The 13,789-nt window shown below is 33.9% G+C and overlaps 1 protein-coding gene across 3 annotated transcripts in view; it reads left to right on the forward strand.

The window, feature by feature from the left end:
* Window positions 1-12,691: 12,691 nt before the first annotated feature.
* The window catches only part of LOC143070784 (fibroblast growth factor receptor 2-like), a 55,342-nt gene continuing 54,244 nt past the window's right edge, over window positions 12,692-13,789 (forward strand). For 2 of the 3 annotated variants that reach the window (XM_076244929.1, XM_076244940.1), the window contains exon 1: window positions 12,692-12,831. The gene's annotated coding sequence lies outside the window, so the exon portion shown is untranslated. Of the gene's footprint in view, window positions 12,902-13,789 lie in introns of all 3 variants that reach the window. The other variant, XM_076244933.1, reaches the window with a different exon arrangement.

The raw sequence follows: 13,789 nt of genomic DNA on the forward strand, positions 1-13,789 counted from the left end.
ATTGTGGGTTTTCTATCAATAGCTTTCACATGGTGTATTTAAAGTTTTTCTTATTTAGGGACTGAGTTACTGCCTCTAAATAAAGTTTTATTACTGACGAGTCACAGCAATTCATTCTTTTCTTAAAAAGAACTATGTCTTAATTTTTATATAAAAAAGAAGATGTGGTATGATTTCTAATGAGACAACGGTCCATAAGAGTTTTAAATGACACATAATATGCATTATGTATTTTTCGACATGTTAGATCCTCCGTTTCTCCTCTAATATGCGTTGCGGAACATACTAACTACATATATTTTGTTCTTCTATTGATAGGCTTTCGAATGAGGTATCATGTAAATATATAAGTATGGGTTGAAGGGTCGCAGCAATCCCTTGCATCATTCAAAATTGGCTATTTCTTAATCTTCACGGTTATTTTGGCATTTATGTCCTCCGTAATCTCGATCTCTCTGATGGACATTGCGGCACATATTATTTATAACCTAAACCATTTTGTTTCTCGATCAATGAACTTTCAAATGGTTATAACGTTTTCCTTAATTAGGGGCCGACAGTCTCAGCAGTCCATTTCATTATTTAAAATAAGCTACATTTGTACTTCTTAATGTTCACATGTATTTCGATTTTTAGGTACTTCGTTACTCATCCGCGTTGCGGAACATATTAGCAATATACATATTATATACCTTTTGTTCCTCTATGATTAAGCTTTCGAATGAGCTTGAAGTTATTTCTGTAATTATAGGGCTGAAGGGTCACAGTAGTTCATGTCATTATTTCAAAATATTCATTCAATTATTCAAAATTGGCAATTTCTTTCTTTTCACGCATTTAAGTCCTCCGTTACCTCTTTTATGGTCATTGAGGGACGTATTATTGATACATTTTGTTTCTCTATCAATGAGCTTTCACGTGGTGTATAAAGTTGTCCTTCATAAGGGGCTGACAGGTCGCATCAGTCCATTCCATTATTCAAAGTAAGCTTTTCCATAATGTCCACCCCCATTTCGATTTTTAAGTCCTTCGTTACTCCTCAGATTTGCATTGCAGAACATTTTGACTATATATCTTTTGTTCCTCTATTAATAGGCTTTCGAATGAGATAGAAGGTTCATATGTAATTAGGGGCTGAAGGTTCACAGCAGGCCATTGCATTATTCAAAATATCCATTCCAATTTTCAAAATGGTCTATTTCTTAATTTTCACGCGTATTTTGGTATTTAGGTCCTCCGTAACCCTTCTAATTGTCATTGGGGCACATATTATCAATAAAAATTTTGTTCCTCTATTCATAACCTTGCAAATGGTGTATAAAGTTTTCCTTAATTATAGGGCTTATGGGTTGCAGAAGTTCATTTCATGATTCAAAATAAGCTATTTTATAATGTTCACCCGTATTTCGATTTTTTGGTACTTCATTTCTCCTCCAATATGCGTTGTGGAACATATTAACTATATACCTTTTGTTCCTCTTTTAATAGGCTTTCGAATGAGGTAAAATGTTTATTTGTAATTAGGATCTGAATTATCGAAGCAATCAATTCCATTATCTAAAATTGGCTATTTTTATTTTATTTTCACGCGTATTTTGGCATTTTGGTCTCCTGTAACCCTATTAAACGTCATTGTGGTTTCTCTATCAATAAGCTTTCACTTTGTCTATAAAGTTTTCGCTAATAAGGGCCTGAGTTACTGCCTCTAAATAACGATATTGTTACTGACGAGTCGCAGCAGTCCATTATATTATTAAAAAAGCTATATTTCATAATGTTTATGCATATTTTGACATTAAGATCCTTCGTTACTCCTATAATATGCGTTGCGGAACATATTAACTACATACATTTTGTTCTGCTATTAATAGGCTTTCTAATGAGGTATTATGTATATCTGTAATTAGGGGTTGAAGGGTCACAGCAATCCATTCCATCATTCAAAATTGGCTATTTTTAAATCTTCACTGTTATCTTGGCATTTATGTCCCCAACCTCTTTAATGGTCGTTGCTGCACATATTATTTATAACCTAAACCATTTTTGTTTCTCTATCAATGAACTTTCAAATGATTACAACGTTTTCCTTAATTATGGGCTGATGGGGCGCATTCATCCATTTCATTATTTAAAATAAGCTACAATTGTATTTCTTAATGCTCACATGTATTTCGATTTTTTGTCTTTCGTTACTCCCCGCATTACATTTTAGCTATATACTTTTAGTTCCTCTATAAATAAGCTTTCGAATGAGGTTAAAGGTATTTCTGAAATTAGGGGATGAAGGGTCACAACAGATCATGTCATTATTCAAAATATCCATGCTATCATTCAAAATTCTTTCTTTTCACGCGTATTTTTGTCATTTAGATCCTCCGTAATCCTTCTAATGGTCATTGCGACAGCAATGAACTCTCAAATGGTACATAAAGTTTTCCTGAATTAAGGGATGAAATGTCGCAGCAGTTCATTTCATCATTTAAAATAAGCTATATCTTAATGTTCACGCGTATTTCGATATGTAGGTATTGTTACTCCTCTAATATGCGTTGTGGAACACATTAACTATGTACCTTTTGTTCCTCAATAAATAAACTTTCGAATAAGGTATAAAGTATATCTGTAATTAGTGACTGAAGGGTCGTTGTAGTCCATTCCATTACTTAAAATATCCATTCCATTACTTGAAATATCCATTCCATTACTTAAAATATCCATTCCATTATAATCAAAATTGGGCATTTCTTCCTTGTCTTGCGTGTTTTTGGTATTTAGGTAACCAATGTAGTAATCATTGTGGCTCAATCGACATGTTTTATAATCAGGGGATAAATAACAGCAAATACATAAATAAAAATAACCTTAATCATATGGGCACAGGACGTTTGCGCTTTTTCACCTGTAAAACGATACGACATTTGCGCTTCAAATACTATGGACATTTGCGCTTTAAATTTTGATTCACCAGTATTAAATTGACCGGACATTTGCGCTTTTGCACCTATTGTCGTCTATCTGTAATTTTAAAGAGAAGTAATTATTGCGTAAATAAATTTAACTTATATTTGGCATTAGTACGACACATGGTCCAGAATCATTCCCTGTACATTATAATGAACAGTTCTACTCGACTCATCCTGATATTTTTATCTTTTTAAAGAGCATCATTGAACAACAGTATGTGAATCACATTAGATTCGTTATATTGATGAACAGGCATCCCTGTCAAGAATTGGGAAAGAGAATATTGAATATATATTTGAAATGTGTGCGAAATGCCAGTCTGAACAGATAAACAGAGCTAAATTTGTCCAATCCTTGGTCTTCATATATCAAGCGAAAACTGACCTGTGATGACTGTACGTGTTTTTAGGTCTTTAGAATGTTTACCTTTAGCTCAGTGTATATAGACTTTTAAACACATATCAATGTGCTATGAAATGAATGTGCTATGAAATGTGCTATTAAATGATTTTTTTAAACCTTTAACCATAAAGAAAAAATATTATTCTGCCAGTATTAAAGAGGAAGATATGATAGTCATAAAAATCAAATATTGCAAAAGGGCAAATGTCCTATGTTAACAGCGCAAATGTCCTTTTTTAAAAAGCGCAAATGTTCTATGATTTGAAGCGCAAGTGTCCAAAAAAATAAGCGCAAATGTCCTATGAAAAAGCGCAAACGTCCCGCGCCGAATCATATATATGTCTTGGTTTTCAGGAAACAGAAATACAAACTATATATCATTATTCAATATACATCACTTAACATTGAATTTTGACTACTGAAAAATTAATAATGGACATACATCAGTGCAATGCTTTCTGTTCTTAAATTGTCTGATCTAGCCAAGAATTCCTTGCTAAAAATTCTGTGGACCTCCTACGGCACCTATTAGTAGTTAAAGATTTGTTTTTAATAAACAAATTAATTTAATGTATGATCTGCATGTACGTATCGCTTAGAAAACGGCCATATACCATACGGCGCGGGACGTTTGCGCTTTTTCATAGGACATTTGCGCTTTTAATTTTGGACACTTGAGCTTCAAATCATAGGAAATTTGCGCTTTTTAAAAATGTACATTTGTGCCTTTTACATAGGACATTTGCGCTTTTGCAATATTTGTTTTTATGACTTCCTTCCTCTTTTATACTGGCTTGGGACCGACAAGTCATATTTTTTAAAATGTTTAAAAGTTTATATACAGCTAAAAGTTAACATTTTAAAACACATAAAACACGAACAGTCATCACAGTTCATGTTTCGCTTAATATCTGAAGCCTAAAGAGTCAAAATAAGTAGCTCTTGTTATCTATTCTGACTGGTATTTTGTCCACATTTCAAATACAAAAATCAAGTTTTTCTTTCTCAGTTCTTGACTGGAATGCCTGATCATCAATATAATGAATCTAAATGTAATTCACTGAGTGTTGTTCAATGATACTCTTCAACAAGATAAACATAGCAGGATGAGTTAAGTAAATCGTGATTCAATTGTCACATAATTTTTGCAGATAGTCTGCAAATTTGGAACATCCAAGTTCACTTATACAAAGGTAAAAAGCGCAAATGTCCAATCAATTTAATACAGGTGAATCAAAACATAAAGCGCAAATGTCCATAGTATTTGAAGCGCAAATGTCCTATCGTTTTACAGGTAAAAAAGCGCAAACGTCCTGTGCCCATACCATAAGGTCAATATTAATCATCGATGTAATTTGCTCTATTGGATGTTTGAAATTTCAACGGAGGCAATTTCTTGGCATGACAAGCCAGCCTCTTAGCGATAAAAGAATATTTTTGAAAGAACTTAGCATTTTGCTACCTTTTTATTCTTCAGTTCGTTTTTAAAACCTCTTTGTTTCTCCAATTTGAAAAATTCAAATAAAACGAAAACTGAATTTTCTTTCATTAGTGAATTCGAAAAATACTGCTTCATTACTTATTTCAGAGTTTGAACACTTGGTGCTTAGTTTCACTTCATTCGTAGTTGACAAGGATGGACAGATTCCATGTCGAAGGTCAGTGTCTCTCTCCAGGCGTCCCAGTTTTTCTCTACATGCCATGAAATAGCGAATAATGATAAAAGTGGCGTTAAAGTCCAACAATGAACACACCAATCATTATGTATCCTTCACGTTTCACAAACAGATCATAGTTTTGTTAAACATAAATATTATTATTTGAAATTGAATTTGACAATAGAAATTTCCCCGAATCGTTTAATAGTGAATCCGGATTACACTGTAATATGTGCCGCTGGATATGAAAAAGCTCAAACTCTAAAAATTTTGAACAACTAGTGGAATAGATAATTTTAAAGCAAAACTATCTTAATATTGTGTCAGCTTCCTTAAGGGAAAACAATAAGTAATGAGAAGATATATAACATTTACAAGGATAAGGTTACATTCCTTACTTAAAGTCGACACCTAATAATGTAGAATATCTATTTCCAATAGAAAAGAGTAATTCTGAGAATAAAGAGAGCAGTCGCTATTCAAAAGGAGCATGTTTGGAGGGTTGAGATCTCTAAAAACATGTTTAACCCCGTCGCAATTTGCCCCTGTCCCAAGTCAGGGACCTCTGGCCTCTGTTAGTCTTTTATGATTTTTAGTATTAGTTTCTTGTGTATAATTCGGATTTTAGTATGACGTCCATTATCACTGAACTAGTATACATCTTGTTAAGGGACCGGCTAAATGACACCTCCGTGTGTGGAAGTTTCTCGCTACATTGAAGACCCATTGGTGGCCTTCGACTGTTGTCCGCTCTATGGTCGGGTTGTTGTCGCTTTGACACATTCTCCATTTCCATTCCAGTTTATGTCTTTGACAAGCAATGCTTTAAACCACTGACAGTCTCTTTAACGATCCCATGCACAAAAATGACAAAACTAAATAACAAAGTATATTGTCCCAGCTAGCCTGAATAGTGTAGGTCTCAGCTCGAGAGTTCCCACTAAAGGCATTTCGTTTTTTTTTAGATAAAAAGATTTGAGATACCCAGTCTACAAAATTAAACAAAAGTTCAAAATCTGACTCTCGTCTGTACTAATTGTTTCATTGGCAATTTTACTACATTTTCTCATTATTATGTTGCTTCATAAATGTCTTTAAAGATGAAACTTCTGTTGGTGGTTACGGTTCGGAGATGGGCTGTTCTGTCCTTGTCAGATTTCTCATACATGTTTTTCTATATTAATACTCTAGTTAGAAGAAAATAGCTTGCAGTTATCCGCTATCTCAAGAAGTTTAGACATTTGCTTTAAATAACATGCGATGAAATAAACACTTGAAATGAGTGAAATTCTAAAGATGGCGTAGACATATTGATTTATTAATTGATTAGGATAAGATATCTGGGTTTTCAGTTGATTGCATCCGTTTCGTTCTCTCACAAGTACAAATGAAGATCTCGATCATTGATTATACTGTTCTGTTAATTTCTGTGTCATTTTGTCTCTTGTGGAGAGTTGTCTCATCGGTAATCGTACCACATCTTCGTTTTACAAGTACAGAAAATTTTGGAAAGCTCATTTTTAATTATTTAATTTTTTTTAATCGAATATTCCAATCGTTACACCATTTTCCAAGGTCATGAATGCTTGGCGCCTTTAACATGATTTAACCCTGTCACATTATGTATATATATATAAATATATATGCCTGTTCCGACGTAGGAGCCTGTAAACCAGAGGTTGTCATTTGTTGCTGTATATCATATTTGTTTTCCGTTCATTGTTTTAGTACATATTTCATTTTTTTCATTTGTCATTTTGAAGCCTTTTATAGTTGACTATACGATATGGGTTTTACTCATTCTTGAAGCCCGTGCGCACGTGGCGACCTAATGTATATCTGTAGAGAGTTGTCTCATTGGCAATCATACCATGTATTCATTTTTATATTGATACCAGTTTATAGGCATTCAATTGCACCAGAAAAAACTTAATATGGGGAACCTTTAACCTATTTTCAATACAATTAAGAAAGGGAGCTTCCCGTTTTGATAAGATCTGTATTAGATATTTTTTTAATTATTTGTTATTGACTTTGAACTAACTGTTAGTAACTGCGAGTAACGTTATGTGTCTGTTGTTGTTGTGGGGTTGAATAAATCCCTGGCACGTCCAGGATGTGTTCTGTTAGTTGTTTTGTGCTTTCGATCAATCTGATGAGTTAAGCCCTTTTCAATGATTTTTTTTATAGTTTGTTCTTATGTTCTATGTACTAGTTCACCATGCACTGTCCCAGGTTATCAGGGAGTTCTTGGGGCAGCAAACTAGTTTAAATCCGCGTCATTCTAAATGTGCATGTAGCAAGATAGTAGCCTGTATAAATCTGTATGCTTGCATTTATTGCTATATATCATAATATTTTTCCGCTGTTGTTGTACATAAGTCAGGCCGTTAGTTGTTTTATATTTGTCATTGGAGGCCTTTCATAGCTTGCTATATGTGGTTTGGGTTTTGCTCATTTTTGAAGACCGTACGTTAACTAATAGTTGTATAATTCTTGTGCATTTGTTCTCTGACCATGTGGAGATTTGTCTCATTGGCAATCATACCAAATCTTCCTATATTTATATATATAAATATACTAGTTAAGCATTTTTTGTAAGGGAAACCCCGAAAGATTACACGATTAAATAACTGGTGAAAAACTTCATTGATTGTAGAGTAAAATTATCTCAGTGAATTAAGATATGTCGATGTTAATCCAATTGCGTACCATATATCATTAATATAAGGGACCTATAATCATGATAATCATAAATTAAATCGTGCCAGTACCATAGAAGAAAAGTTCCAGTCGGTGAACAGTCCATTACTGTAAACCAACTTATTTTCGCGAGCGATTTATTTTCGCGACTTTCGCGAGTAGAAAAATAACGCGAATATAAATCGTCGCGAATATGTCAATCTTTGATCTTTCCTTAATAAACTTCATCAAGTAAATCAGATAATCGCGAAATTTAATAGCCGCGAAGTGGTCAAGAAAGGGTAAAACGCGAAATAAAGTATCCGCGAAAATAAGTTGGTTTACAGTATGCGGACTGTGGCGACTGGGCAGGCGCGGATCCAGAGGGGGGTTCCGGGGGTTGGAACCCCCCCTTTTTTTTGGACGATCAATGCATTTGAATGGGGACATTTAATTGGAACCCCCCCCTTTTGTCCTGGGTTAGGACCCCCCCTTTGTCCTGGGTTAGGAACCCCCCTTTTTAAAATGGTTGGATCCGCCCCTGCTGGGCCATGTACTATGCGGCAAAGAAATGAGATGTTCTAATATTATTACACCTGCATACCAAATATTAAGACTGAGCAGCTTTATATGGGTCCATCTTTGATTGACAGACATTCCATCACAAACTTCAACATAGAAAGTATATATAATATATAAGCAAAAGTTTCAAAGTCGACCATGCATTCATATAATATTCATAATATAGCTCATGCCAGTGGAGTGCATGCATATAGTGTTTATGCCTGTTTTATTTTACTTTTATTTTTTTGTGTGACTATATGATTTGTGCAATCTTATTATTAACTTGTGCTATGTTTTAAGTGTACTATATGCTTTTAACTTATATATGTCATTTATGGTATCTTACTATGCATTATATGTTTAAAATTGTGTTGTTTTTCATGACTTTTGTATGTGTGTATTGTATTGTGTATGTGTGTATTGTATTTTGTTATTAAGTCGATTTGAAAAGCTCACTAGAGCTTGTGTTATGTAGTTTATTGAATATCGACTCTAAATAAAACTTTGAATCTTGAATCTTGAATCACGGATATGAGTTTTGCTAATGCTAATACAACTGAGTGTTTTTGTTAATTAGTATCGTCCTGAATATCATGAAATATTGTCCATTGGACGTGAAGCAAACAACTTATATCCATACATTGTTTTTGATGTTTGGTCTATTATATCATAACGCAGGAAAACGAAACCATCCAAATTCATGTTTTCGGTATAAATCTTAACGTCATTCTTGTGTTGGTTACAGTTTGACATTATTACATTGAAAAAAACAAAACAACAAAAATTAATTAAGTTAATTAATTAATTAAGTCTCATTGTAGGTTATTAGAAAAAAATGAGTATGGTTAGATTATTAAATGCATGTAAACCTAATATTATATGTAAAACTGAAGTTTCTTTTCAATTTCCTTCATTCTTTTTAATGCATTAAATGTATGTGTATAGATAATCTGTCAAAGTTGTCCCATTTCTAGAACATGTACTATATTTTTCTATCTTTGAGTGGTTATTAGAAAATCCCAAAACCTTAGAACTTGTTGTTTTAGCATGTTATTATCTGCATGCCATAACAGATTAATAGCTTTATTTTGCCTTTTTATAACTGAGAAAAAAATCTCCACGGCTTAGATCATGCAGGACTGTATCCTACTGATGTAAAGTTTAAAAAAAATACAAATCATAATACTAAATTACATCTTTTCGCGCCTATTGATAAAACTGTTGCATATAAATGTTTCACTCAATTGATGTATTTACTTTGGCGTTGCTAATGATATAAGTGCGAGAACTATTAGACGGTGCATCATTGAACTGAATTGACCTGCGTAGGCGTAGGTGCAATAAAGTTGTCATTTCACTTATCAAGCTTTTAACCACATAACGGTAACCAACTCATCATGCATGCTGATTTTGAGCACGCGTCTAATCGTTTCAGTCCCTTTAACAAATACCGCTGTTATGAAAGACCTTTAATAGATACTTTCAGCTTCCTTTTTTTAATCATTAATTAAAATATTAATTCTTCCGACTTGGGTATCTTGTTATTTAAATAGATGCCTTTGGTTTTTGTTTTAGATTGCATTTCTGTAATAAATAGGATTTTACCGAAAAGCACTAAACTTAAATATTTTGATATACGTAATTCCAGAAACATCTCTTATTATCATATATATGGGATGTGATATGACTGTTGTTTCTCTACTATCTGATACTATCTAATATTTGAGACCATTCAGGTAAATGGTATTTTTTTCAATCAGATTATTAATCGGTTTTGTCTAAAACTACTACATATAAATTCAACATATAAAAATACAAATCATAATACTAAATTGCATCTTTTCGCACCGTTTGATAAAACTGTTGCATATAAATGTTTCACTCAATTGATGTATTTACTTTTGCGTTGCTAATGATATAAGTGCGAGAACTATTAGACGGTGCATCATTGAACTGAATTGACCTTCGTAGGCGTAGGTGCAATAAAGTTGTCATTTCACTTATCAAGCTTTTAACCACATAACGGTAACCAACTCATCATGCATGCTGATTTTGAGCACGCGTCTAATCGTTTCAGTCCCTTTAACAAATACCGCTGTTATGAAAGACCTTAAATAGATACTTTCAGCTTCCTTTTTTTAATCATTAATTAAAATATTAATTCTTCCGACTTGGGTATCTTGTTATTTAAAAAGATGCCTTTGGTTTTTGTTTTAGATTGCATTTCTGTAATAAATAGGATTTTACCGAAAAGCACTAAACAACCTCTATAAAATTATCTAAATAATCGAGGTCCCGAATTTAAAGAAATTTAATTCCCGACATCCCGAAATTAGAAAAAATAAATCTTGGATCCCGAAAGGGTCAATCCCGAAATCAGGCCCGAGCTTAAAAACACCCGATTCCGACGTCCCGAAAAAGTCCTGCCCCTCCCTCTGCCATGTAGTTATCAAAATTTTCGTGTTTATGCTGCATACATCAGATTTTTTTTTTCTTTCTCGATACTCAATCAAACAACTCAGACTAAATGATCTTATTAAACATATTGCGGATAGCCATTTAATAAAAAAAAGTATAGAAACTAACTAACTAATTTTATTCAGTATAAAACCCAGCACAAAAGGATCATCGCTGAAAAACATGAGCACATATCATACAAAAAATTATCAGTTTCCCTTTATGAGGGGGGATAGGAGGGGTCTTAATCCCGAAATCCCGGACTTGAAAAAAATCCCGAGGTCCCGAATTTAAATAAAGCAAATCCCGACATCCCGAAATCCGAAAAAAAGGATTCCCGGATCCCGAAAGGGTCAATCCCGAAATCCCGAGTTTAAAAACACTCGATCCCGGAGTCCCGATAAAGGTCCTATTCCCCCTCCTTTATGATCCTGTATGTATCCATACCAAAATTGTAAAAAAACAAAACACAGTTCTTTGATTTGCAAAGAACGACAATAAATTCTAGGTTATCATTATTTGAACTGAAGAAGGTTATAAAAAAAACCAAAAAAAACCAACACTGTAAGTCAGAAAAATAGTCGTGAAACATTTTCTGATTAGCTGAAGGGTGGTTTGCATTCGACAATCCTCGGTAGAATCCGATACTCTAGCTCCTTCCTAGATGAGGGTACGGAATCGGCCGAGTTGAGACGAAGACAAGTTTTTAAGTTTTAGATCTAAGTAAATAAAAACATGACAATTGGCTTTACATATACAGTGCGTGCCTAGATCGTAAACGTCACACAAAGTGCTAATATTTAGATACGATGAAATCTTAAAAACCTTTTTATTAGATGTTATGATGTAAAACGACAAATTCTATGCGTGGATTAAGTATGTAGACACTATGAACGTTTTATTCGATTTTAGTTAATGAAAACAGAGTCTCTGATGAAAAGAAGACAAAGTGTTTTAGCTTTTAGATCCTTAGTCTATATTGTGAAAAGCGAACTATTTTTAGATTTAAATGCTGCAAGCTTGTTATTCTTTTTACCCGTGTGAATGTTAGTGAAGTAATTTATTTTACAACATTTATCTTTTACTATTTTACTACGTAAACATATATAACCCATAGGCGGATCCAGGGGGGCCTGGGGGCCCGCCCGCCTTTTGTGTGGGAAAAATTGGTTGCTTATATAAGGAATCACTGACGCATGACTGGAGCCCCCCTTAGGTCAGTCAACGGGCCCCCTTATGAAAAGTTCTGGATCCGCCACTGTAATCCCCCCTGTATATATGTCCGGTAACTAGCCTAACAATTTTTAACGCAACTAAGAATGCATACTTCAAGCTATGTGACCTACCGAATTAGACTATTTACTGGATTTGTTATCTCATACGCAACACGACGGGTGCCAAATGTGGAGCAGGATCTGCTTACCCTTCCGGAGCACCTGAGATCACCCCTAGTTTTTGGTGGGGTTCGTGTTGTTTTTTCTTTAGTTTTCTATGTTGTGTCATGTATACTTTTGTTTGTCTGTTAGTATTTTTCATTTTTAGCCATGGCGTTGTCAGTTTGTTTTAGATTTATGAGTTTGACTGTCCCTTTGGTATCTTTCGTCCCTCTTCTATACGTCCTCAATCCTCAATCTTATGGCCTGTTGGCACGAATTGTCCCAATGTGCAGTTTTCCTCTCTGGTGCGTTTTCCTCGACGTATTTTCTCAAGTTCTCTGTGCTTTAAATTTGGTATGCGCTGGTTAAGATTGGGATTGAGGAACAGCAGTATTAAATCTGCCCGTTCTGTGCAACTAGAAAGTGATCCTGTATATATTAGTGGAGGATATCATTATTCAATATATAGTGTACATATTATATTCCTACATTCATGGTGGTGGGTTTTGTTCTACACGCCGTAACGGTGTGGTTGTCCTACAAAGGATGTGAAAATTTGGAAGAAGAAGAAGTTTACCTTATCTCCCTTTAGAACTATTTATAGATGGCGCTGTATACAACATGGATGCTGTAACATTATCAATTTATGTCTTATGTTTACATCTTCATGGCACACATTTAGTAAAGTTGTTTGATTGCCAGGGGGATGTTACATCACATTTCAAAAGGTTAGGACTGAAATGTGGACAGAGACGAGATTTTACAGCCGAAATTCTGTCGGAAGGCAATTTATAATGGGTACAACTTCAAGTCAAATCGGCACCTGGTCAAATCGGCACCTTGTTAAATCGGAACTAGTCAAATCAGCACCTATTTAAAGTCAATTCGGCATCCTATAATATTTGATAAAATAGATATAAATAATTCTAAAAATGTATAAATTCATGATCTATTATGGGGGTTGGATTTTAGCTAGTCCAAATAATTATGACGTCTGGCAAGGCTATTTTAATTTTTTTCTGGGACGCCTTCCTACGACGTCATAACGCCGAAGCCATTTTTTACATCTGGAGTTTGAGAGCAAATTTTGGGGGGAACTTTGACACCTAATTTTAGGAAGTCGTCCCAGAAAAAAAATAAAATAGCCTTGCCAGACGTCATAATTATTTGGACTAGATTTTAGCATGCATTAAAACGCATCAAGCAGCTAGAATGCAAAAGTTTATTATCTAAAGTTTTCCCAACATTCTATGACTGACGTTTTGATAATTTTTCTTTTCAGGTAATTAATAACATAGTTACTTCAAAAACTTCATAAGAAACAACGAAGCCCTGCAATAATTAATGAAAAAATATTAACTACTTCCTGTAGGTCGTGACGTTTTCGCCTGGTTTTTGCATGCTGGGATTTAAAATACAATCATTAAAAGTCTTGGCTTTTAATCATATTTTAACGTAATTGTAAGCTCACCAATGACTTATGCTTTATCTAATAACCATCTGATAATAAGAAGATAAAACACACAGACGTGCAATTGTACACATTAATGAGATAAATTTTCTATGTAAAACGTATATATTTGAATTATTTTTGTAGACAACACAAAAAGTTATAAATTTATTTTTAATTAATGCATTTTCGGACTAATTAAGTGAATAAATTAACGTACAATAATCTGTTAAGAC

This window comes from Mytilus galloprovincialis, chromosome 1, assembly GCF_965363235.1.
Source record: "Mytilus galloprovincialis chromosome 1, xbMytGall1.hap1.1, whole genome shotgun sequence".
NCBI classification, from domain to species: domain Eukaryota; kingdom Metazoa; phylum Mollusca; class Bivalvia; order Mytilida; family Mytilidae; genus Mytilus; species Mytilus galloprovincialis.